At 38.3% G+C, this 23,929-nt stretch overlaps 1 protein-coding gene across 1 annotated transcript in view; it reads right to left on the bottom strand.

The window, feature by feature from the left end:
* Positions 1-23,929, bottom strand: part of WWOX (WW domain containing oxidoreductase) — a 695,867-nt gene that overhangs the window by 8,610 nt on the left and 663,328 nt on the right. The gene's annotated exons all lie outside the window — the stretch shown is intronic.

Raw genomic sequence — 23,929 nt, 5'->3', positions numbered from 1 at the left:
CCTCATACAAATTTGCATGTCTCCTGAAAAACTTGTCAGCTGAAGTACAGGTGAGCATCCCAAAAGTAGATGACAGAAAAGGAAACAGCACAAAGGAGGATGTTCGATGGGTTCACTGCTCCATCACCGTTGCATATATTACAAGGGGCCAAATTGCACACGGGGATACTTATAGCAAGTTACCTATTTCCCAAAATGTATCTCTTCCTCTTTCTAAATATCTTACTAAAGTGGATGATCTGTTTCTGAAAACTATTTCCTTGATCTTTAACTACTTTTTGAAGGGAAACAATGTGACATTGTACAACCAGCATTTAAACAGCAGCAGAGCACTTCAGGACTTGCTGATTTGGCATTTTAACAGGGCTCAGCCTTTCACAGTGATCGACTCTGCTTAATTTTTGTCTCCAAAATACTAGGCACTGCTTTCACCTGATTTTATAAAATCATTATTCCACCCCACTGATGACTATGGACATGATGGTTGTTCCTCCCTGTCTGTTATTGCTGTATCATAGTGCTTAGCAGCAGTGTACTACTTCATATTGTTCCCTATTCTTGGGATTTGAGAGTTACTGTTGGAGAACTAGCATTGTTTGTTTCATTCCATTTTGGGGCATGGACAAGCTTAGGTTGACCTTGGTACATTCATATCCAAAAAGTGGATTCCTTGTTCCATTTCCCAAAAGTGGCCATTGGCACTCAGGGCAAAGTGCCAAGGAGCCGGCACTCTTGGGCATCAAAGGCAGCAATATCAGGGGTAGATTGTGTTGGGTAAGCTCCCATCACCAGAGCTTTTGGAATCTGTACCATAATCCCATGCAAGGAGTACATCGCACAAAACATTCAATTGGTCAAAAGGGGAATCCCAAGGACATATTGGAAATCACATTGAACTATATAGCCAATCAAACCAGGCCCAGATATTAACGGGCAAACATGTATTTGACACACAGGTCAGAATTCTTATCAGTAACGCATGTAACTTACCACAAAGAAAAATCAGACACACTGCTCTCACTAAAACATTCAGAATAGGGTCCATTGATGCTCAGATATATGTGAATGCTGAAAGCTAATTGGAAATGAAGAAGAATTTATTGACACATAGTTTCAATGAATAATTTATGTTGACTTGAACTGTTCTAAGTTTTTGCTGTACCTAACGTTAATTTTATATATATATATATACACACTTTATATAAATGTACGTATTCATACACTCCTGTATATGCTGTATATATTTATATAGCCTTTTAATACTATTACTAATGAGAATTAAGACCTTTTTCATGCACAGTATTGCAAAGAATGTCATCGCAGTACAGAAGAAACCAACAATTGGCTTCCTCTCTTATTTTGTACAGAATCATTTTAGCCTGAATATGATTTCAGCTGTGAGAGAAAAAAACCGAAACAGCAATATGCTTTTTGAGCAAATGACCTTTTAGGGCAAGTATGTAAAAAGCTGTTTGTTTAGGTTTTAAAGATAAGGACTGATTTTTATCTGTTGATATACATATATACAGCTCGGCACTAAAATGCATTGAAAAAAACCACAGGGTGTCATGATGGGGACATATCATGATTAGAAATTAACTACTAACTGTCTTCCAGAAACTAATTAAGGGAATGTATTGTGCAATAATACAGATCTAGTAAACAGGCCTCTAATGTCTAGGCTTAGCGCTATATGCCAAGCACTCCTGTATTATGTATGTGTGATTTTCATAGATAGCCTGCTGTAAAGCGAGCCCTGTTAGTGCATCTTTAAGGCTCAAAGACACTGGCCTTGTTAATATTTCATTTAGTACATACTGTAGAGTCTCATTTATATTACTTCTATAATTAATGGTGATAGCTTAGGCACTGCCTTTACAAGGAGAGATCCCTGTATGTTGGTCAATGGATAATGAGAAACAATAGATATTTCATTCACCAGCAGCTTGTTGCTAGTTAGTAGGAAATTATTGTGTGTACTGTTGCTTTAATTGCCAGGATAAATAATGCTGCGCTGTGTTAGTGAACATTTTAAAGCACTTGATGCAAATAGAATAGAAACAAAACAAAACAAAAAATTACCTTTATTATGCTATACCTTAGCATAGAGAGTTTAAAAGGTATGTCTTAAAACATTTGCGTTCTATCATGCAAATATATCTTAATATGCATGTGCTGACTATTCAACTACTGTATTTTAGGAAATACAATTATGCTGCCTTTCTCTTCTCCTATGTAGACTGTAAATAACTGTAGATCTTTCTCTTGTTTTCCTATGTAAATATATGTAAATACTAACAAGCTATGCATGCTGATATTCTAGGCAATTTCAGGTACTTTTATAATCTGAAGGCATGTACTTGAACTGGTTTGTTAAAAAAAAAAATCAACCTTCTCAAACCCTTTAAAGCTGACTAGAAATTAAAGATTTCTTACTAGACTGGTTCCTTCAATCTCAGTTGTTTTTTGTTTACCTTTTTCCTTCTTTGTCAACATCATCATCTACTGAGACCTGCTGTTGAGGATGCTTAGTTTAGAGCTGTTTTCTTTGAAGCATGTGCATTGCCCTTCTCTCTCACCCTCCCTTCTTTCTCTCCCTGAATGCAATTCACCCTTGTGCAGAGGACCTGCAGCACTTAAGTGCTACTCAAGCCCTGTTTCCAGGGTTTAAGTGAGACTTATAGACATTACACAGGCCTTCTGTAGAGAGGTGAATTTCACCCTCCTTGCTCCTATCTTTTGCTTAATTGGTTTTTATATTTCATTTTCTCAAATACCTGCTTCATCAAATAATTATCCAATGTCTACAGTGCTCGGGATTTAGTTTATGGAGAGTCGTTACGTCAGCCCATTCAAATTGGTGAAATGGGTTTGCCTAAGTGTCTGCAGTGTTGGCAGTCTCATTGCTCTGTGGTTGTGGTAGGAAGGTACCCTGCAGACTTGCTGCTCGCTCTGCTACACTTTCCTGTTTGAACATACTCTTTGTGTTTCCTCTTTAGTGTGTTTGTAACTTTGATAGACTGTGAAAATAATTTGATAAATGGCTTGATAAATTCCCCATCTCTTTCCTTCATTGCTGTAATACTGTTTGTGGTGGCCTTTCAATTGGAGGAGTGTGAACAAAAATGAAATTACCTAAGCTTGTAAATCAAGTCGTCTCCCGCATACAGATATTGTTGCAAGGTTTCAATTTAGTTCTCTTTTATTTTATTTTTTTAATAAACGAAGAGTCTCATGAAGAACATTGTTGGGAAATAAAGCACACCAAATGTTCATTCCTTAATGTTGTGGGGAAAAAACCCAGCTATGTTAGTCTCTATGGAAACCAAATGTAATGAAAACTTTTTAATGGAAAGAAAACAGCTTTCATGTTTGAAGATGCTTTTTCCAGGGTAGGTATATCAGGATAAACACTTTAATTGACAGTATCTTTGTGACTTTTTCATTTCCTCCAACTTAACTTGAAGTCTCAGGAAAACCTTCCTAGTCCTTAAAAGACTTTTTTTAAGATGAGTGTTTAAAAAGCTGAGTTGACATGGGCATTATTTTCAAGTGCAAGCTGTACTATTCTCTAATAGAGAGCGTAGAAGTGGTTCATAGGATTATTATCTTTCTACAGACAAAACCCATTACCTTCACACTAGGAGGGAAAAGCTAGTTTTTCACCTATATAAAATTGAATCAATTATCAATATCTTTGCATGGTTTTTTGGCTCTGCTGCGCAATGGTACTACACAGCCTTTGTTATGCTCCCAGCAATGCTGGATACATATGGTGATTTGACAAATGGACCTCTTACAGCTTTTATTTAAATAAAATATAAAATCTGCAAAAGAAGTCTCAAGGATCTTACACGCTGAATGTCGGAAGAGGAAAAAAGAAACTAAGGTTTCAGGCTGACCTCATTAGTACTGTTACTTTAAGATTATTTCCAGTAAAATTAAGTTATAAATACAAAAAAGGATAGTCAAATGCAGTGGAAGACAGCAACGCATGTTAGGAAGAATCATAAGATCAAAGGATCCTGCTGTCTTGGGTTTCCCCGTCTGGGAAAATTCTGCCATAGACCCTTCACAGTCCTGTGGTCTGAGAGATGCGAAGTTACCACCAAGTCAAGTTCTATCATCTCCAGGGAAATGACTTTAGGTGGCTTTCCAGAAACCATAATGTTTCCAGAAGACAGGAGGGAAGAGACAGCCGACTGGTCCCTTTCCCTTGTGGCATATGCTGCCACATATGTGTAGCACGTACTACTTTGATTTATTCAAAATACACATCTTCATATCTTCTGCCAGACTATCTCAACCTTCTGTCCCTTGAGACAGAAATCAATGATCTTAACAGCAACCCTGGAAACATTCTACTTCATGTCTCTAGATTATGCATATATATAAATATATGGGCTGCCAATTAATTGTAGTTAATTCATGCGATTAACTCACAAAAATTAATCGCGATAAAAAAAAGTAATAGCAATTCATTGCAGTTTTAATTGCACTGTTAAGCAATAGAATACAAACTGAAATTTATTAAATATTTTTTGAGGTTTTTCTATATTTTTAAATTATAACACTGAATACAAAGTGTACACTGCTCACCTTATATTTTTTATTGCAAATATTTGCACTGTAAAAATGATAAAAGAAATAGTATTTTTCAATTTACCTTATACATGTACCATGGTGCAATCTCTTTATCATGAAAGTGCAATTTACAAATGTAGATTTTTTTTGTTACATAACTGCACTCAAAAACAAAACAATGTAAAACTTTAGCGCCTACAAGTCCACTTAGTCCTACTTCTTGTTCAGCCAATTGCTAAGAGAAAACAAGTTTGTTTAAATTTATGGGAGATAATGTTGCCCACTTCTCACCAGAAAGTGAGAACAGGCATTCGCATGGCACTTTTGTAGCCAGAATTGCAAGGTATTTACGTGCCAGATATGTTAAAGATTCATATGCTCCTTCATGTGTTGGCTACCACTCCAGAGGACATGCTTCCATGCTGATGACACTCATTAAAAAAAAATGTGTTAATTGAATTTTTGACTGAACTCCTTGGGGAGAATGGTATGTCTCCTACTCTGTTTTATCTGCATTCTGCCATATATTTCATGTTATAGCAGTCTCAGATGATGACCCAGCACATGTTCATTTTAAGAACACTTTCACTGCAAATTTTACAAAACCAAAGACGGTACCAATGTAAGATTTCTAAAGATAGCTACAGCACTCAACCCAGGGTTTAAGAATCTGAAGTGCCTTCCAAAATCTGAGAGGGACGAGTTGTGGAGCATGCTTTCAGAAGTCTTAAAAGAGCAACACTCTAATGCAGAAACTACAGAATCCGAACCCCACAAAAAGAAATTCAACCTTCTGACTCAGATGATGAAAATGAATATGCGTCGGTCCGTACTGCTGCTTTGGATTGTTATCGAGCAGAACCCATCATCAGCATGGATGCATGTCCTCTGGAATGGTGGTTGAAGCATAAAGGGACATTCAAATCTTTAGTGCATCTGGCATGCAAATAGCTTGCGATGCCAGCTACAACAACGCCATGCGAACGCCTATTCTTACTTTCAGGTGACATTGTAAACAAGAAGTGGGCAGCATTATCTCCTGCAAATGTAAAAAAACTTGTTTGTCTTAGCAATTGGCTGAACAAGAAGTAGGATAGAGTGGACTTGTAGCCTCTAAAGTTTTACATTGTTTTATTTTTGAATGTCGTTTTTCTGTGCATAATTCTACATATGTAAGTTCAACTTCCTTGATAAAGAGATTGCATTACAGTGCTTGTATGAGGTGAATTGAAAAATACTATTTCTATTGTTTTTACAGCACAAATATTTGTAATAAAAAATAAATATAAATTGAGCAGTGTATACTTTGTATTCTGTGTTGTAATTGAAATCAATATTTTTGAAAATGTAGAAAACAACCAAAAATATTTTTAAAATGGTATTCTCTTATTGTTTAACAGCACAATTAATCACATGATTAATCATGATTAATAGTTTTAATCATGCGATAATCGTGATTAATTTTTTTAATCGCTTGATAGCCCTGATATATATGTGTGTGTGTTTGTGTTGTTGTGTTTCACATACACATATGAACCCACACACACAGACAACCCAGAAATATGGATGTTGGTGAAAACTTTCTTTATTAGACTTATCAGTTTGTCTCATTCAGGGGATCTGCTTCTACAAAGTACATAATGCTAAATGGCACATTTGCAAATTATCTTCTGAGTGCTGATGAGAAATCAGCAACCTGTAAGTTACCATGACTTTCAATGAGTGCTCCACCGCAAGTCGAGTTTGCTGAAATCCCTGCCAGATGAGTGCATTGGTATATTAGGGATTTTATAAATTTACTAACAAGTGTTTGATGAAAAATAGCTGTAACATCCGTTACAGCTGTCATCACAGCCAACAAAATGACTGGGTTTTGGATACAGATGCTTTGACAAGAGAGACGTTGCTGCATTATGTTATGTTTTCTCAGTAGTAACTTCTTCACAGACTGTGCATCCTTCATAAATCCTCAACCAGACATGAAACTTTACAATTTATTATTTAAACTTCCTTCTGCTTCTTGGTTAGGCTGATGAGGAGCTGCAGCTATAGCCATCTCATTGCAGCTAACTCAGTCCTGAAACCCACTTTTCCTTCCCTGTTGCAGAAATTAAGATAGTGTGTGTGTGTAGAGAAAACTCTCGAATAGACAAGTATTGAATGGTTTTCTTTGGGAAGGGAGGACATACTGCTATGTTGTTCCTCATTGCTCAGACAAGTGGTACATCTTTGTGCCTGGCAGGACTGTGATTTGTAAACTGAATCCCTGGTAAGTGTTAATTATGAACACAAGGATGAAGCTAAAGAACGAAAAGGACTTAAGTTATATTTCATATCCAGATGACAGATTTTAATGCCACTCAATCAAATTAGCTTCAAAAACTGATAAGAGTCACACTCTAGTTCAGTGTACCAGAGAAAAAATTACATTTCTAAGAAATACATCTTCATCTAGCATGTAGTCAGTGTGGGGAATTCACCACTCCAAGTGCTTACAGGGCCAAATACAGTAGCTGGACTTATAACTGGTTTATGACTAATATCAACAGCCAAGATGTGATCACCTTACTTATGCACGAGACCCATTGGCTTGAAAGAAGCGATCACAATTAGGTCCAACATTTATAGCTTCATATGATAAAGTGGTGGTAATTAAATCTCATGTTTCAGGAAATCAACTCCTCAACCTGGGGGAAAGGAAGTAATTTTCCCTTGCCCATGAATAACATTGCGCAATTGGTCAGATGGATTATGGGTCCCCCCCCCCCCCACACACTCCACTATCCTTCTGAAAGATTTGGCATAGGTCACGGCTGCAGGCAGGATTACCATACGTGACAGACCATTGTAGCAATGTACCATGGTAAAACTATGTTGGTAAATGGTGTGTTTTTTCCTGATAATTACACAAAACAATTTTCCCTCTGGTAAATGCTCTGTACACTTACATTTAAGTTACAAAATCCTTCTGTATCTGAATGTTTGAATATTTATGCAAATCCAAATTTCTACAAACACTTATTTACTGTCTAGAGACATACAATAACAGTGCATCATACATTTAAACTATACACATTATTAGAAACATCTGTAGCACTCAGAAACCTATTTCTGCTTTTACTTGAGCCATTTGCCAGATCCCATAACTCTGTCAACAGTCTTTCTCCAGTTTTGTTTAGCTTATCCTCAACAGACTTGGCTTTTGTGAGTGGACAAGGCATTTGAGTGTGCACCACAGTTATAATGGCCTGACTGACAGCTCAACCAGATAAACACAAGAGAATAACAGACATCGGAACAATCTGGGTATTCATTTTGTCCATTCAACTGGATTGAAAGGATTTGCCAGCCAAGGGCACAACACTTCAGGCTAATTTGCTCAGCCGAAGAGCTGCAAGAGTGTAAGGCTACAAACGGATGACTGATGTTGGGGGGATCAGAGTCCTATTTGAGGGTACTTATTATTCACCACTTTCTCAGAGGAAATTAAAGCATTAACTGTGCAGAGCATCCATTTGAGGCTTGAAAAAGGAAAACATATAGAAATGGACTTTGTTACAAAACTTGGAACCCTTTCTCTTGTTTCCCCCTCCTGTGTTAATTCAAGCTCCTTCTCCTTCATGGTCCTCTACCTCCTCCCTCCACCATGCTTTCCTTGCTTTTTCTCTTCTTTCCTACATAGTCTCTCGCTTCCTATATTCTTGCTTACTCTCACCTAGCTTTGTTCCTGCTTCCATGCTCTGATTCATGCATTTTTCATGCTGTTCCCCTATGCTTGGTACACCCTGGCTACCATGAAGACAATTTTATTTTCCAAGCTTTTGGAGGCCAATATCTTCAAAAATCATGCCTCTGTGATTTCTTGTATTTGGACAGTCATCCAGAGTATCATATCTGTCTACATTATGTTATCATAATTTCATACCATTTAAGGCCAGACAGGACCATAAGATCATCTAGTCTGAACTTTTATATAACTGGGTACATCTACACTGCAATTAAACACCTGCAGCTGGCTTGAGTCCCCTGGCTCGGGCAATGGAGCTGTAAAATTGCAGTGTAGACATTTGGGCTCAGGCTGGAGCCCAAGCTCTGGGACCCTGCCAAGTGGGTCTACACAGCAATTTTAAGCCCCACTGCCTGAGCCCCACAAACAGAAGTCAGCTGACCTGGGCCAGCTGCGGCCCCACTGCAGGTCTTTTATTCCAGTGTAGACGTTGTGACGGGATCCCCCCGGGGTGCAGCCTGGGACTGTGGGACTGCTGTGCCCCCTAACTCTCTCCAACCTGGGCTGTCTCTCACAATGCCTTGCTAGTGACCAGCAGCAAACCCCTCCAGGCACTGTGATCACTCAACACAACAGCATCTGGAGCCCCACACCCAGCTAGATTGCATGAATGTTCCCAGAGCCACTCATGAATCACACAGAAAAAGGCACCAGAGCCAAATGCTCCCAGCACTGTACCTCAGGAATATACCGTCTTGCACTGCTCAAGATGGGCAGTGCAGATTTATTAATTGGTTCACCACTTCATCAATGGAAAGTGGTAACGTAGAAGCTTAAATGCCTCATATTTGGCGCAATGGCTGAAGGACTAACAACTTTAGATATGACTTTGTGGGGTTTTACAAAACCACCGACAACACTTTTAAAAGTACACTTGACATTTTTTGATCTCTTTATAGAAACCATTAAAAGGCAGATCAGCACACTGCTATACCACATCTTCAGTGTAATAGGAGACAGGCCTCTTAGGAATCTCTATTTAGGTTAAAACCATTTGTTTCCTCTTTTGGATACGTCACACAGCCTGAGACTATACGTTTGCATGGAGTATATTGATGATTTGTATTTTAAATCCAGCTTGCTAAATACAGATGTAATTACTTTTTTGAATATTATTGTATGAACTAGTACCTGCCCTATAATAACCTGTATGTGGTAGTGGATAGCAGCACAAGGGCAACTTATAATCTTTCTTACACTGTTACCAAACCATGGAGCTTATAGAAAAGTATATCTAAATTATTGTTTACTTGCAAATAATGTCAACTAAAGAGATACATGGTATGTGTCTGAATTCTAAAACAAACAGCCCCATTCTTTATCTTAAATCCTGAGACTCAACTCTTTCATAATGTTGATTGCTAAAAACCACATATGCAAATCCTACCTAACAGCTAATGCTAAATAACAGTGTTATTTTGCATTGAGCTAATAACACTATCACCTAGGTCTCAAATAGGGTGACCAGATGTCCCAGTTTTATCGGGACAGTCCCGATTTTGGGGTCTTTTTCTTATATAGGCTCCTATTACCCCCCACCCATCCCGATTTTTCACATTTGCTGTCTGGTCACCCTAGTCCCAAACCTCATTTTTGACCCTTTCAATTCAGCATTTGCTCAGATTGGTAAGAGTCTACAGTCTGCACTGGCTCCTTCAATTTTTCCTTACACTTCTAAACTTAGTAACACACACAGGCAGACCCCTGGGGGTAAAAAGGACATTAGCCCTTCCTACAACAAGCAATGGCAGAAGGGAGAAAAGGAAAGTCAGCCATGTGGCTGCTTCTCTCCCTAAACCTCACACTAGCACATTCAAACCTAAGGGCTCCTGATGGGAGGTTTTTAAGTGCTCATTGTTGGCCTACCTCTGCTCCCTCATTGATGTCAATGGTAAAAACTCCCAACAAATTCAATGAGAGAAGAGTTAAGTCATCAGGGATAACTTGTGCCTTTGGATCCTTCTGTGCTGCTCCACTTTTCATCAATTGGATACATGTGCACAAATGTGATCAGACTTAGTTTCAACTAAAACTACCTCCTCCTCCTTCCAGTGTTCTCACCTAACCCTGTTACAATGATCATTAATATGTCCCTGTTTAGCTCCATGCAAAGCCCTAACTACTCTCTTTCTGAAAGGATCTGGGGCTCATTCTGCCTTCTGTGTTTGCCTGTAACACCTCTTTTTTGCCTCTGACACTACTGCAATACGGAATGCTATCCAAAGAACCTGACAATGCCAAGGGTATTACACTAAGCCATGCGCCTCTTAAAATGTCTTGCCAAAAGAGAGTCTAATCTGTGATAACCAGTAGTCTCCTTTTCTTGAAATCCACATTCTAATCTGGCCACAGAACTCTAATGCAATGGGAGAAAAGTGTGAGAATAGGAAAGACATTACCAGAGGATCTTACTGCTTGACTCGGTGCTCTGAGACTTATTTAAAAGCATTTACTTGAACTACAGATAGAATTCATGTCCAACACAAGAAGATAATGTGTCATGATCAACTTGGACAGATAGGGAGGGAAATGATACAAACAAGACAAAACAGACAAGTGCAGAGTTTTGCTGGAGATTATGCAGGTAGAAAGTCAAACAGATGCAATTCTATGTACTATCTATAACATTTATAAAGCAAAAGCAATTCCTCCCAGCTGATGTCAGCTAATCTTTAAAGAACTTCCTTTCAAAACCTACACATGCCATTGAATATAGGAAGCCCATCTCATGATCCCTTATGTCTCCAACTTTTGGGTGCTCACACTTTTCCCACCACCATAGTTTTCTCCTTACAAGGAAATTAATGTCATTCCCCAACACAAAGCCATTGGATTCTATTCTCCATGCCACCTCCTAATTTTGCTGCTATTATAAAGAGTCTGTGTTTGACAAGAATGGAATAAGAAATGACCAAGGGAAGGAGAAGAATGCACTGGCGGTATATTGAATTGAACTGGCTGGTACTATACCAAAAGTACAAACATTAAAAAAACAGTCTTGGCTGTTTAGAATTTCAGTTCCAGTACAAAAGGGTTTGTTGTGTTTCTTTAAAAATTCCCTACTCAGGTATGCCTTAGAGGTATAACACCTTTTGGCAAATGACTTCTTTCATTTCTGGAGGGCTGAAAGTTTGTTTTCTAAAAGCTTAAATTAACAGGATGGAAGATTATACTGCTGGTCAAAGTGGAAACGTACATTTTGTGAACAGGCTACATATACTGTACTTGCCGTCCAGTGGGAAGGAACTTTGCTTCCAGTCTATCTTCCTGGGAAGTTTATGTAAGGTTGTTTTTGCTAGGTACCGGCCAATTGACTCTGGCGTTCTCAATCTTTCATTTACTTCATGATGTTCAGTAGTAACAAGATTGCTCACCTCCATTTTGCTACAAAGCCCTACATTTCTGTGAGTGGATATTCTTTGGACAATACATTTGTATTTAAGTAAAATGCATTCTTAGTGGCATAAAGTTTTTCAGGGGACAATATGTAAAATGTATTTACTGTTAGAATGTTTTTTTTTCAATCCTTAACTGTCTAATGATCTGATCACTTTTTTCAGCATGGCTGGGTTGTAGACAACATGTTCACTCAGCAGTAAAGTATATTTAGCCCCCACATTTGCTTCTGTAGTTGATTTTTAGACACAGATCAATTCGGACAAGTCTAAAGACACATTTGTAGAGACTGTTGCAGAACAATGAACTTAAGTGACCCCTGCTGTCTTCACAAGGAATGACATTCCAAAAGGAGCCCCCCACCTATGTAAAGATGTCCAAGAAGAGTCAGGCTTAAAATAAAACCAAGAAATGCAGCTCTTCAGAATTTTTCAAAGGTGGAAAAAGAAGTTACATTTCAAAGCCTCATTGGCCATTTGAAATTCCATTAAGCTCCACCTTCTTGGATCATGAGCTGAGCATACAAAGAAGTGCATAAATATTCAGATTTTTACCCATGTCGTATAGTGGGCACACTTAAGAAGTTCATTCTGGTTTCAGAGATGGTATCATTTTAAGCACTGGGAATGCTGTTGGAATCTGGAAATTTTTTTACCTTTACCCACTGTCTATACCTAACACCATCGGACTCTCACACAGAGGAGAGGAGTAATAAAAAGTGGCAGCACTTGATGTAAGATTGTTCGTCTCTGCCTTGTGCAATTAACCTGAATGGAGAAAAATGTGAGTCCAACTCTAATTCACTATATGGTCTAGAAGAGTGTTGACAAGCACTACCTTTAAAAAAGGTAAAACCATTGGCAAAATATCTATTTCATACACTTACAGTCCATACAGCTTTCTAAATTAATGGAATGACCTTCCCAAATTAGTGTTGAGGGAGGTGGAAAGGAAATTGTATATTCCTTCCCCATTCCACTCAACGTGTGAAATCCTAGCCCTATTCAAGTCAATACAAGTTTTACATTGATTTTAATAGGGCCTGCATTTCATCCACAGTGTTCAAGCTGGAATAGATTACTCTCAAATCCATTAAAACCCTAAAACCATATAAGTTTATAGAGGTATCCTGATACTCTAGAGACTCTTAAAATTACAGATCCTCAGAGCTCTCAACGGAGGAACAGAATGTTTCCACAATCAGATAGGAAATGCTGACATGTTTGTTAAACTCTCAAAATACATGCATCAGGCTATCAGTGCAAACAAAAATTTTTTGATGTGGGATTCCTGGCTTCGAGAATGAATGGCCTCGAGATACAATCTGCAAAAACAAAATGTCTTTATTTATCTGAATTTTTGTACCCACCCCTCAAAAAAGAAAAAGAACTGCATGTGCAAATCAATATATCTATATCTCTAGTCACCTGATTTGTACCTGAGGTGTGACTGGAACCTACTATTTGACTGCAGGTTAAAATTTTGCAGGTGCAAACTTCACCTGCACATAGTAGGGCATAGTTTTGAAAATTGGGCCCATATGACATATTATTTTCAAAAGTGTCACTATATACTACAACGGAAAAACACTGCACACACTGAACATAACTCATCAGGTCATGTGCTGCAAAATTAATATATATATTTATTTGTGTATGCACATGGTGTGAATGGGTTAAATATATTCATTTTTTGTAAGCTCTAATAACAGATCATCTTTCCCCTTCATTTTTCTTAGACAAGGAATTAACACAAGTTACAACAAAGAAATTAGTAGCCCCATTCAAATTACACCTAAAGCACTTAATCCAGGAGCAGCAATTTTCCAGTCTCTCCTACTTTACAACTTAATGAAAAAAAGACATAACTTCCCCAACCTCTGAGTAATTTGATGTAATCTTTAAGAATTATTTCATCAGTTTATTTTTGTAATACCCATGTTATCACTGTACACTACCAAACCTGTTTGGAAGGTTAACGTTATTTTGGAAGAATATTTACATTACCAGTAATAGAAAACCCAATAGCTAAAAAAATATTTTCCACCTGCAGCTATCTGTCATCCATCCCACACAAGCTTTGAAAGCTTTCCACAATCTGTCAAAACACAGGTTTTGATGCAATAAAGACTATAATTATTGAGCATTTACGAGAAATAATATTTTCCCTCTGGTACGTGTTATAACGGTTGTTAACATGCAAGTATGAATACTAATGCTTCAAATCTACCTATACACTTCTCAAATGAAAGGTTTTTTTCAATACTGATACAAAGAAAAGTATAATAAAAGAGTAAGGTAAGATTGAACACACATCTTGAAAAGTAAACGTCAATCAGAATAAGGATTTTAGAGGCATAAGAAGTTGTTTTGAAGGAGAGTTTTGAAATAAAGCTTGCAATTAGATTCCTGGATATAAACAGCACGTCTTTTGTGCTGAAGAAAATGATTCTTTTGCAACCAAAATACAAGCCTACAAGACTCACAACGGAAACAATACTAAGTATGCATCAAAACAACTCTGCAGATGCCATACCAGCAGATGGCTTACGCCAACTGAATTACTGTATAAACATTTAACTGAAAGTTTGATTTTATAAGTGTGGAAATTATACAAAACAAAAGGAAAATGATTCTAAGCAGCACTTAAGTTAGTAATTTGTAATTTTCTCTGCAAAGTTGGCATAGCTGTGTCGCTTTCCAAGAGTCCTTTGAAGAGGGAATGCTGGAAATCTTTGAAAGGAACTGCAGACCATAAAAGTGAAGTTATGTGAGTGCACAAAATTAAGTCAGACGTTTAAAGGTAAACATATACCTTGCCGCTGCTGTTGCTACTGGAATCCTTTCCAACTGCAAGTTAATAGCATATCTGAAAACCTCCCCCTCTCTCCATTTCCTCTTTCATGAGCCGATAATAAAGGCTGAATCTTCCGTTTATATCACAGTAACTTCTACAGCAACCATTTGGTAGGTCACTTAGGCTTCATTGAAATATACAAGCAGGAAGGACACGAGGGAAAAAGCCTATTTGTACACGGATATCTTCAACAATTACCAATCAGAAGGAGGGAAGAGAAAAAAATTACAGGAAAAGGGAAAAATGATTAATGCATAAATAATACAGGTTTTCCTTAGTGTACAGTGTGGACACTATGGGATGTAATTGTTGTTCTGAAAGGTTTGGAATGCCTGATTAATGCTTAGATACGTGTCTTGGATAAGCTAATTTTATTATTTTACAATGAAACAGTGCAAAATAGGAGGATGGCTATGGACACAGAATGCTATCCTGCTCCCATTGAAGAGAATGCAAAACTCCCATTGACGAGAATGCAAAACTCCCATTGACTTGAATGATACATGATTGGATTCATAATTGTTCTAGACACACAGTGACTTGCAGCAGCCCAACCCTGAATCTTTTAATCGTATTCTAGTTATATCATTGACAATCACTTGTAAACCCCCTTTTCAAATGACTCCATAACGAACATAAGCACAACAGCTACTAGCATGGCACATATCGGGTCTCCACCAACCAATCCCAGAAGGATGACCAACTAGCATTCACACTCTCAGGTTCCATAAAACCACTATTAGTTCTGAATACAAGATGGGAATGACATCAGATGCATAAAATGCTAATAAAAGAACATGACAGCCTCTTTCTGGAAATCTGTGCTTTCTCAAGTGCCTGGGAATGGAATTCTTCATTAGTATAATGATCAAGGATAGCTAACAACTCCTTTCTAGAAGCGGGTGCATAATGCTACGGAACAAGTAGAAGTAAAATGATCCATCCTGCTTCTTTCTTTAGTTCAACATCCAATAACCCATTTCCCCTCATCCTCATTCTTTTCCTGTTCTTGATGCATTCCCTAACCCATCCTCTCTCTCCTTCTCTTCTCCCTTTACTTCCACTTCATCAGTTCTGGACCAACTGCATTCCTGCTCATGATTTCTTGCTGTACTAACATAGCTAATCTGGATATGAAGTTGATTTTAGAATTATCATGGAGTTTTAAACCCACCTCTTCCTACTAAATACCATTTTAAATCTTGTAATGCAAAACCCAGTTGCCTCTCATCAGAACTACACGTAATGTTGGCCTTGAAAATGAAAGATTGACAAAATATGGTGCTAATTGTAATCCATGGGCAACTATGGACTGACTCCAGAGATAAGTGAACTAATCATCACCTTCTCGTTATCTTTTTTTCCTCACATTTCTTCCTGCTTCTTATTCCTTTCTCATCACCTCCAATCCCTTCCCTAGGCCCCCACTCTTCCTTAGTTTATATGAATACTGCAATCAATTGCTTAAAATTAGAGATAAGGACCAAGCTACAAAGTATATTTCTTGATCTGAATTTCCCTGGCATTTGAGGGTAGGGTTTGAATCTAGGGGTTTGGTTCAAATGCCTGAGTACTAAAAATCCCTTAAAATACTAATTTAAAAGATAATAAATTAAATACATGTATTTTTACCTGAATTTCTTTGAGGACTTGCAGACACACACACGTGATTAAAATGATGCTGTGTTTGTCGGGATTGGTGCTGAACTGCCAAAGTGATAAAGTATGCTCCAGACAGGCAACTGATTATTATTATCATCATCACATAAGGATGCAGCTGCACTGCATAGTCTAGGTCAATTCCACAATATGTGAAACCCTGCAGAATTAATATCTAATGAAGAAATAAACCTGCTAACCGGATAGATTTACAGTATTCAAATTACAATCGATAGGTTCGGCAAACAATTAATAAAAAATTTCCTCACGTGACCTTCCACTTTGTGCCTGCTTCTTAAGCACATTATTTCTCAATAAACAAGAGGTATATGGACTAAGAAAACTGTTACACTATAAATTATTTGGCTGTCTTTTCTCCTTCTGAATGCAGCTGAGAAGCGGTACAGATGCTTGTCATGACTAAGGTGATAAATCAGATTCTTTACTCACTACATAAAAGTAATATTTATGTAAAAATCCGGTTGTCCTATCACAAAGAGTTTATTGCAAATGACTGAGACACTCTAGTCTTATTGGGCTTGTGAAGACATTTGTATTGCTACTCCCTCTTTCCTAGGCTGTTGGCACATCATAAGCAGTAAAAAAAAAAATTCGGACTTAGTCTCACAGCTACACACATTATCAGCACATTTTACTCACACATGCTAACAGCTCACTTTTACATGCCTTCTTTCCAGAGCTGACTAGAAGAAGGAATTCACATAACCTTTGCTTTAGCACCTGTGCTTCCATACAAAGTCTCCCTGTCTCTTTTAGGATGAACTACATCGGCATATTTATCCTATCACTGTCTAGGTTAGAATACGTTATTAAAACATATCATTCTTCTACAGTGCCATAAATCACCGCTGTCATATAGGTTCTCTGTTTTAATTTTTCTTCAATCAGAATCAGTTATTGGGCTTGCCATGTCTGTCCTCTCTCGCTCACCATCAGAGGAAAGGTACATCTGTTGGTGACAGAGTAACTGCAGAACTCTCACAGGCCATCGCACAGCACCATGCTGTCCATGAGAGCTATCACTCCACCGAAATTATCCAATTTCACAATGTTAAGATGGTCCATTTTTGCTCTATTTGTCATTCCAAAAAGACAGAAACATAGGAGCCCTATTCTAAAATGCTCACTGAAATTGCTGCCACTACTCACATGAGGAAGGACTACTTAGGTGAACAAGAAGTTGCAGTTTGGGTGCACAGCCCTCTCTTAGCATCAGAGGTGTAGCCGTGTTAGTCTGTATCCACAAAAACAACAAGGAGTCTGGTGGCACCTTAAAGACTAACAGATTTATTTGGACATAAGCTTTCGTGGGTAAAAAACCACTTCTTCAGTTGCATGGAAGCTGATGGATTTCCACTTCATATGGCTAAATCAAGGCACTGAATTTCATTTACAACACAGAATACAAAGTGTACCATATTCACTTTATATTATTTTTATTACAAATATTTGCATTGTAAAATGATAAAAGATATAGTATTTTTCAATTCACCTCATACAAGTACTGTAGTGCAATATCTTTCTCGTGAAAGTGCAACTTACAAATGTAGATTTTTTTTTGTTACATAACTGCATTCAAAAACAAAACAATTTAAAACTCGAGAGCCTTCAAATCCATTCAGTCCTACTTCTTGTTCAGCCAACCACTTAGAGAAACAAGTTTGCTTACAGTTACAAGAGATAATGCTGCCCGCTTCTTATTTACAATGTCACCTGAAAGTGAGAACAGATGTTCGCATGGCACTTTTGTAGCCGGCACTGGAAGGTATTTATGTGCCAGATATGCTAAACATTTGTATGCCCCTTCATGCTTTGGCCACCATTTCAGAGGATATGCGTCCATGCTGATGACGCTCATTAAAATATAATGCATTAATTAAATTTGTGATTAAACTCCTGGGGGGAGAATTGTGTGTCTTCTGCTGTGCGGTTTACCTGCATTCTGCCATATATTTTATGTTATAGCAGTCTCGGATGATGACCCAGCACATGTTGTTTGTCTTAAGAACACTTTCACTGCAGATTTGACAAAACACAAAGAAGGTACCAATGTGAGATATCTAAAGATAGCTACAGCATTCAACCCAAGGTTTAAGAATCTGAAGTGTCTTCCAAAATCTGATTAGGATAGGGTGTAGAGCAGGCTTTCAGAAGTCTTAAAAGAGCAACACCTTGATGCAGAAACTACAGAACCCAAACCACCAAAAAAGAAAATCAACCTTCTGCTGGTAGCATCTGACTCAGATGATGAAAATGACCATGCGTTGGTCTACACTGCTTTGGATCATTATTGAACAGAACCCATCATCAGCATGGATGCATGTCCTCTGGAATGGTGGTTGAAGCATGAAGGGAAATCTGAATCTTTAGTGCATCTGACATGTAAACATCTTGCAACACTGGCTACAATAGTGCCATGCAAATGCCTAGTCTCACTTTCAGGTGACATTATAAACAAGAAGAGGGCAGCATTATCTCCTGCAAATGTAAACAAACTTGTTTGTCTGAGCAACTGGCTGAACAAGAAGTAGGACTGAGTGGACTTGTAGGCTTTAAAGTTTTACATTGTTTTATTTTTGAATGCAGGGGTTTTTTTGTACATAATTCTATATTTGTCAGTTCAACTTTCATGATAAAGAGATTGCACTACAGTACTTGTATTAAGTACATTGAAAAATACTATTTCTTTTATTTTTACAGTGCAAATATTTATAATAAAAATAAATATAAAGTGAGCACTGTACACTTTGTACTCTGTGTTGTAATTGAAATCAACATATTTGAAAATGTGGAAACCATCCAAAATATGTATATAAATAGTATTTAATTATTGTTTAATTGATTCATGCTTTTAATCATTTGACAGCCCTAATTTAAACCCATTTATGGACCATTATGGCATGTAAGGATTGAATTATCACACCAAGTTAAATAAATATAGTCATAGCCATCTGTGCAAAGAGTGTCATTTCTTTACATATTACTTTACATGTAGAAATCTCTCTTGGCACTTGAGAACTATGAAAATCTGTTGAACAAGGAGGATCATCGTGTAACGACACTTGAAATTACAAGCAACATTACTATACTATGTTTTCAAAAGCAACTTGAATTAGACATGTGATTGACAGATTTTTATGTAAACAACACATGGTCATTTTCAGGGAGTAAACATACAAAAGAGGAGAGAACAACAATATTTCTGAAGAACAATAGGCAATGGTTAGCAAGCAGAATCAAAGACAATGGTCTAGAGTTGCAAGCAACCCTTACCTACACTGGTGAGCAGTCCCAGTGACTTCGCCTGAGTGATTGCTCACCAATGTGAGTGAAGACTGTAAAACCCAGCCCAGTGTTAGGAACTTAAATTCAACTAATTCTTAAACTGGCAACCATTGCAATGCAGGGAGAATGACAGGCACACATGTTACTGCCTTTCACACAGCATAAAAAGAGAGCAGACTGATGTATTCTGAAAAATTCTTCACTTCAACTTGGTTAAAAAAAAAGTTAGCAGAAACCTTATTACAAACAAACAAAATAGTTTATCTTGAACCAATGCCTTGGCTGAGATGAAACGTGGCTAGTTTTGAAAAGGAAGAATTCCATCAACAGCACATTCCTAATTACACAGATATTCCAGTATCTGACATGGGCTATTTGGGGACTCAAAGTCCTTTTGATAGAAGGGAACTAAGGTGACCAGATGTCTCGATTTTATAGGGTCCGTTCCGATATTCGGGGCTTTGTCTTATAATGGTGCCTATTACCCACCACTCCCTGTCCCCATTTTTCACACTTGCTATCTGGTCACCCTAAAGGACACACCCACATGAAAAGTACAGTAAATAAAAGCAGTAACAAAATAATACAAATTACAGAGAGGAAAGATATGTCAGCTGCAGTGTGGAATGCTACTGCAGCAACTAGATTAGGATGGAGTTGGGAGATGCTTGTATTTAAGAAAGGTACAGCGTCTGTATTTTTCTGAATCACTAGAAACCATCAGCTGTACCTGCTATCTGCACTGCAGAAACTGAAGCTAGAACCAAGTAAAACAGAGGGAACAGTGCAACAGTAGATCATTTCTGGTTGTTACTGGCTCAGGTTGCTGGAGCTCAGATCAAAACTCTGATTGCTCATTAGTCGAGAACTCACTTTAAGAATCAACTGAAGCAGCATCACAATCCTCAACACCTTTAGTGAACATTGGTCAAAATTAATTCAATCGGCTTGCAGTTGATTTCTTCCCCTTTCCAATAAAATACCTTGTGAATTGATTAGAGGTAATAGAATTATTGGATGCTGGAAGGCAAGGGGATTTATGAGAGATGTAATGACACCATAAAAGCTTTGTTGGGTTGCTTTTATTAGCCTGAACCAGCTTAGAGTAGTTCTACCACTAAGAGGTTAGAGGAAGTCTGTTATAGGCTTGCCTATGGAATAAATTGTATCAAAATCTTCTGTAAGGGGGAAAACACACGCACACACACACACGGAATGAACAAGTACAGTACTTTAACAGGGAAAATTTCCTCAGAAAGGAAGCAAGCAATGAGGCTAGGAGAGGAATAAATGGTGTAGAAATGACAATCGCTCTTCAGTCAGGGCCCATGACTGCACTCACTGCTGATAAGATCCAGCATGTGTCAGTTGTCAAGTGTCTCTTGTCACACTTCAATGTGAACTTTACAGCGAAAGGGGGACAAGAGGCAGTGAAGGGGAAAATGGCACGGCTCGGAAGGACTTGTGCACTCAGTGTGAAGCCATTTCAATTTTATATTCTAAAGGACTTTGTAGGTGATCCCATGAATGCAATTATTCTCACCTAATAAAAGCAACATATGCTAAGACAATTAAAAGATTTTATTATACATCTATTCATTGCATTTGGTTTTAGATAGCAGAAAAACCTCATTTGAAGAAAGATGTTTGCAAGGCAGGAAGGAGAAGCAATCATAGTATATGTCTAAAAGGATATTAGTGAATGTTTTTGTTAATCAAATAAAGATGAAATGAGAGAACCTTCCTTACCAATGACCATTACACCTAGCGGAATATGAACAAACTCACTATGAAGCACTTGCTAAAAAGAGCACTTGAACCCATGCACTGTGGGGCTCCAAAGTTTTGGAGAACATAATTCTTTTATTATTCTCAGAAGTTTTATTATGGACCATAATGCGTCTAGGGCACATTTATAGACATCTTCTTAGCACCACACACAACTGTAACTCCTGAAACACACACGCATACGCATCCCACCATCCCCATCAAAGGAATCACATCCACAGCTTTGGGAAAAGCTTTGCTACTTGTCCTGAAGGTCAACAAACTAAGGATCTATTGGCACAAGTGCAGGCAAGTGATTCCAGAGCTGAGTGCTCTGAGCTGCAAATGCCACTCCCTCTCATTTAAATATTACAACTGCCAGCTTAAGAACAGAAGTTGATCCCCCATATGGGACAAGAGTTCAGAAATAAATTAAGCTTATAAGATTCCCAAGACATAAGTCATTGAGGGCTTTTTGCTATAGGCCAAAATAGAACCTTTGAATCACACTTGGAAACAAACTAGAAGTCAGTACAGATTCTGACACACAGACAAGGTGTATTTTGTAGATGAAACGCTGCTAAGTAAGCAGAAAAACTCATGGGGAAGTTTCCAAGCAGCCTCCAGAGGCAGCCCTGAGTGCAGTAATCCAGAGATGATGATGGCGAGATTTCCCTGCAAAAGGAACGATTGCCCTTTTCTAGGCAAATTAAGGTTGGAAACAGATTCTCAGCTACAAATATTTCCTAGACTACCAGAAGCAGCCAGGAATCTAATGTGATGCCTAAGACGCAAACGCTAGTAATTAAAGGCAGACAAGCTTTCTCAATTTGAGGGCAAGATATTGCTTTTGCCAAGTCCTTTGGTTGCTTCCCGCAATCCACCAACTTCACTTCCATCCTGATCCTATGTGAACTTTGCTTGAACTAGCCAGCTCCAATCCAAGTCCAGGCACTGGGAAAGCCAGCCAAGTACACTATTTGGATCCAATGAAACAGAGTTTTAGAGTTGAGTCCCATCAGTAGGTAATCTAACAGCTCCGGAAGCACAATGAACATGAGGTGTGAACAGATTCACTCCAAAGCAGCCCCAGGAGTTTCTACTGTGTCAACAACCCCACATGGTCAACAGTATCAAAGGAAGGTGTCAGGAGATTGTCGACCAGCGCAGTCTCTGTATGATGCTCAGCCTGAAACCAGTCAAAGGATGAAGATAATCTGAGGACTCTAGATATTGCCAGAGTTGATGTTGTTACCACTCTCGTGATAATCTTCCCCACAACAAGGAAAGCTGGAGCCAGGGTGATAAGTGCTAAAACTGTCAGCACCTTACAGCCATTCAGTTGTGGGGTGCTGGCTCCCTGACCCCCGCAGGGAAGCACTGTGAATGTCCATTCACAATGGACCCAGTCCTATCCTGCCCCCGTCCCTCCCCGCTCCCCCCACACATGTGCCCCGCAACAAAGGTGATATGGGTCTAACATGCAGGGACATAAACAGCAATGCTATTAAATTCAGTCTCCTTGCGTCCCCAGATAAGAGCATTTGACCTCCTGTGTCGTACTGAACGGGGAGCAGCGTCTTTCTTTCTGAATATGCCCATCACTATGGTATCTGGGTGCTTCTCTTTAGTTTGGTGGTAGCAGCATAGCATGCTGCATGTATGTCTAGGTGGTGGCCGAGAGAAGGGGGCTTGGGAAGCATGCTGTTGCACTGCTAGGGGAAGGAGCCAACTCCTGGCAGTTGGCCCATGGATTTTGGACTGCCTTATGTTAGACTATAACTTTTCTGCTTGCTTTCAGCATGACTAACAATGTAAGCTGCGATGAAGCAAATGAGTCTGCTAGGAAATGAGACAGGACCTGGTCGAATCTCTAGGAGAGTGGCTATCCTTTGTTAGAATATTTTTCTTTTCCTTTGACTAATTTAGTGTAGAGAAGTAAGTATCAGTATGGGTCTCTACAATGTAATTGTTTTGAGCTGTATATTAATATTGAGATTATCTGCCTTAATTGAGGATTGCTACTGAAGAGAAAACAAAATAAAAATAGCTTGATATTAAAAATCCTGAAGCGATTAAAATCCATTTTCTCTTCTCCAACAGAGTCACAATACAATGTACTTATCTGGCATAACTCACATCAACTAATCACAGGAAGTTTATTGGGTGATTACAGTCTACACATGGAAATGCCAGTAAACTCTGTATTATAATACTGTGTATCATACAAGTATCATCTTCAGATGTGGCTAGGGCAGAAGCAAAGAGAGGCATAATGGACATGTTTCAGGGAGAACAACTGAGCTCAGGAAGTATTACCTGAATGTTTTCCAATAAAAATATCTGCAGCTACAGTACACCGTGGCAAATGCAATTCTAAAAGAACCATTTGATTAATTACCGAGAAGGGTAAAGCAATAGACACGTGATGCTTAAATATCAACAGATATTTTCCCAACATTATTTGAATATCTAGGAGCTGAACACCGCATTGGAGATCTGGTTTCCACTGAACGGGACATCAGACTATTTATCCACCTACAACAACAGTTACTCTTGAACAAAAATAACTGT

Source organism: Lepidochelys kempii, chromosome 12 (genome assembly GCF_965140285.1).
Source record: "Lepidochelys kempii isolate rLepKem1 chromosome 12, rLepKem1.hap1, whole genome shotgun sequence".
Lineage (NCBI taxonomy): Eukaryota > Metazoa > Chordata > Testudines > Cheloniidae > Lepidochelys > Lepidochelys kempii.
The sequence above is the reverse complement of the archived record's forward strand: the minus strand, read 5'-3'. Positions and strand labels throughout refer to the sequence as shown.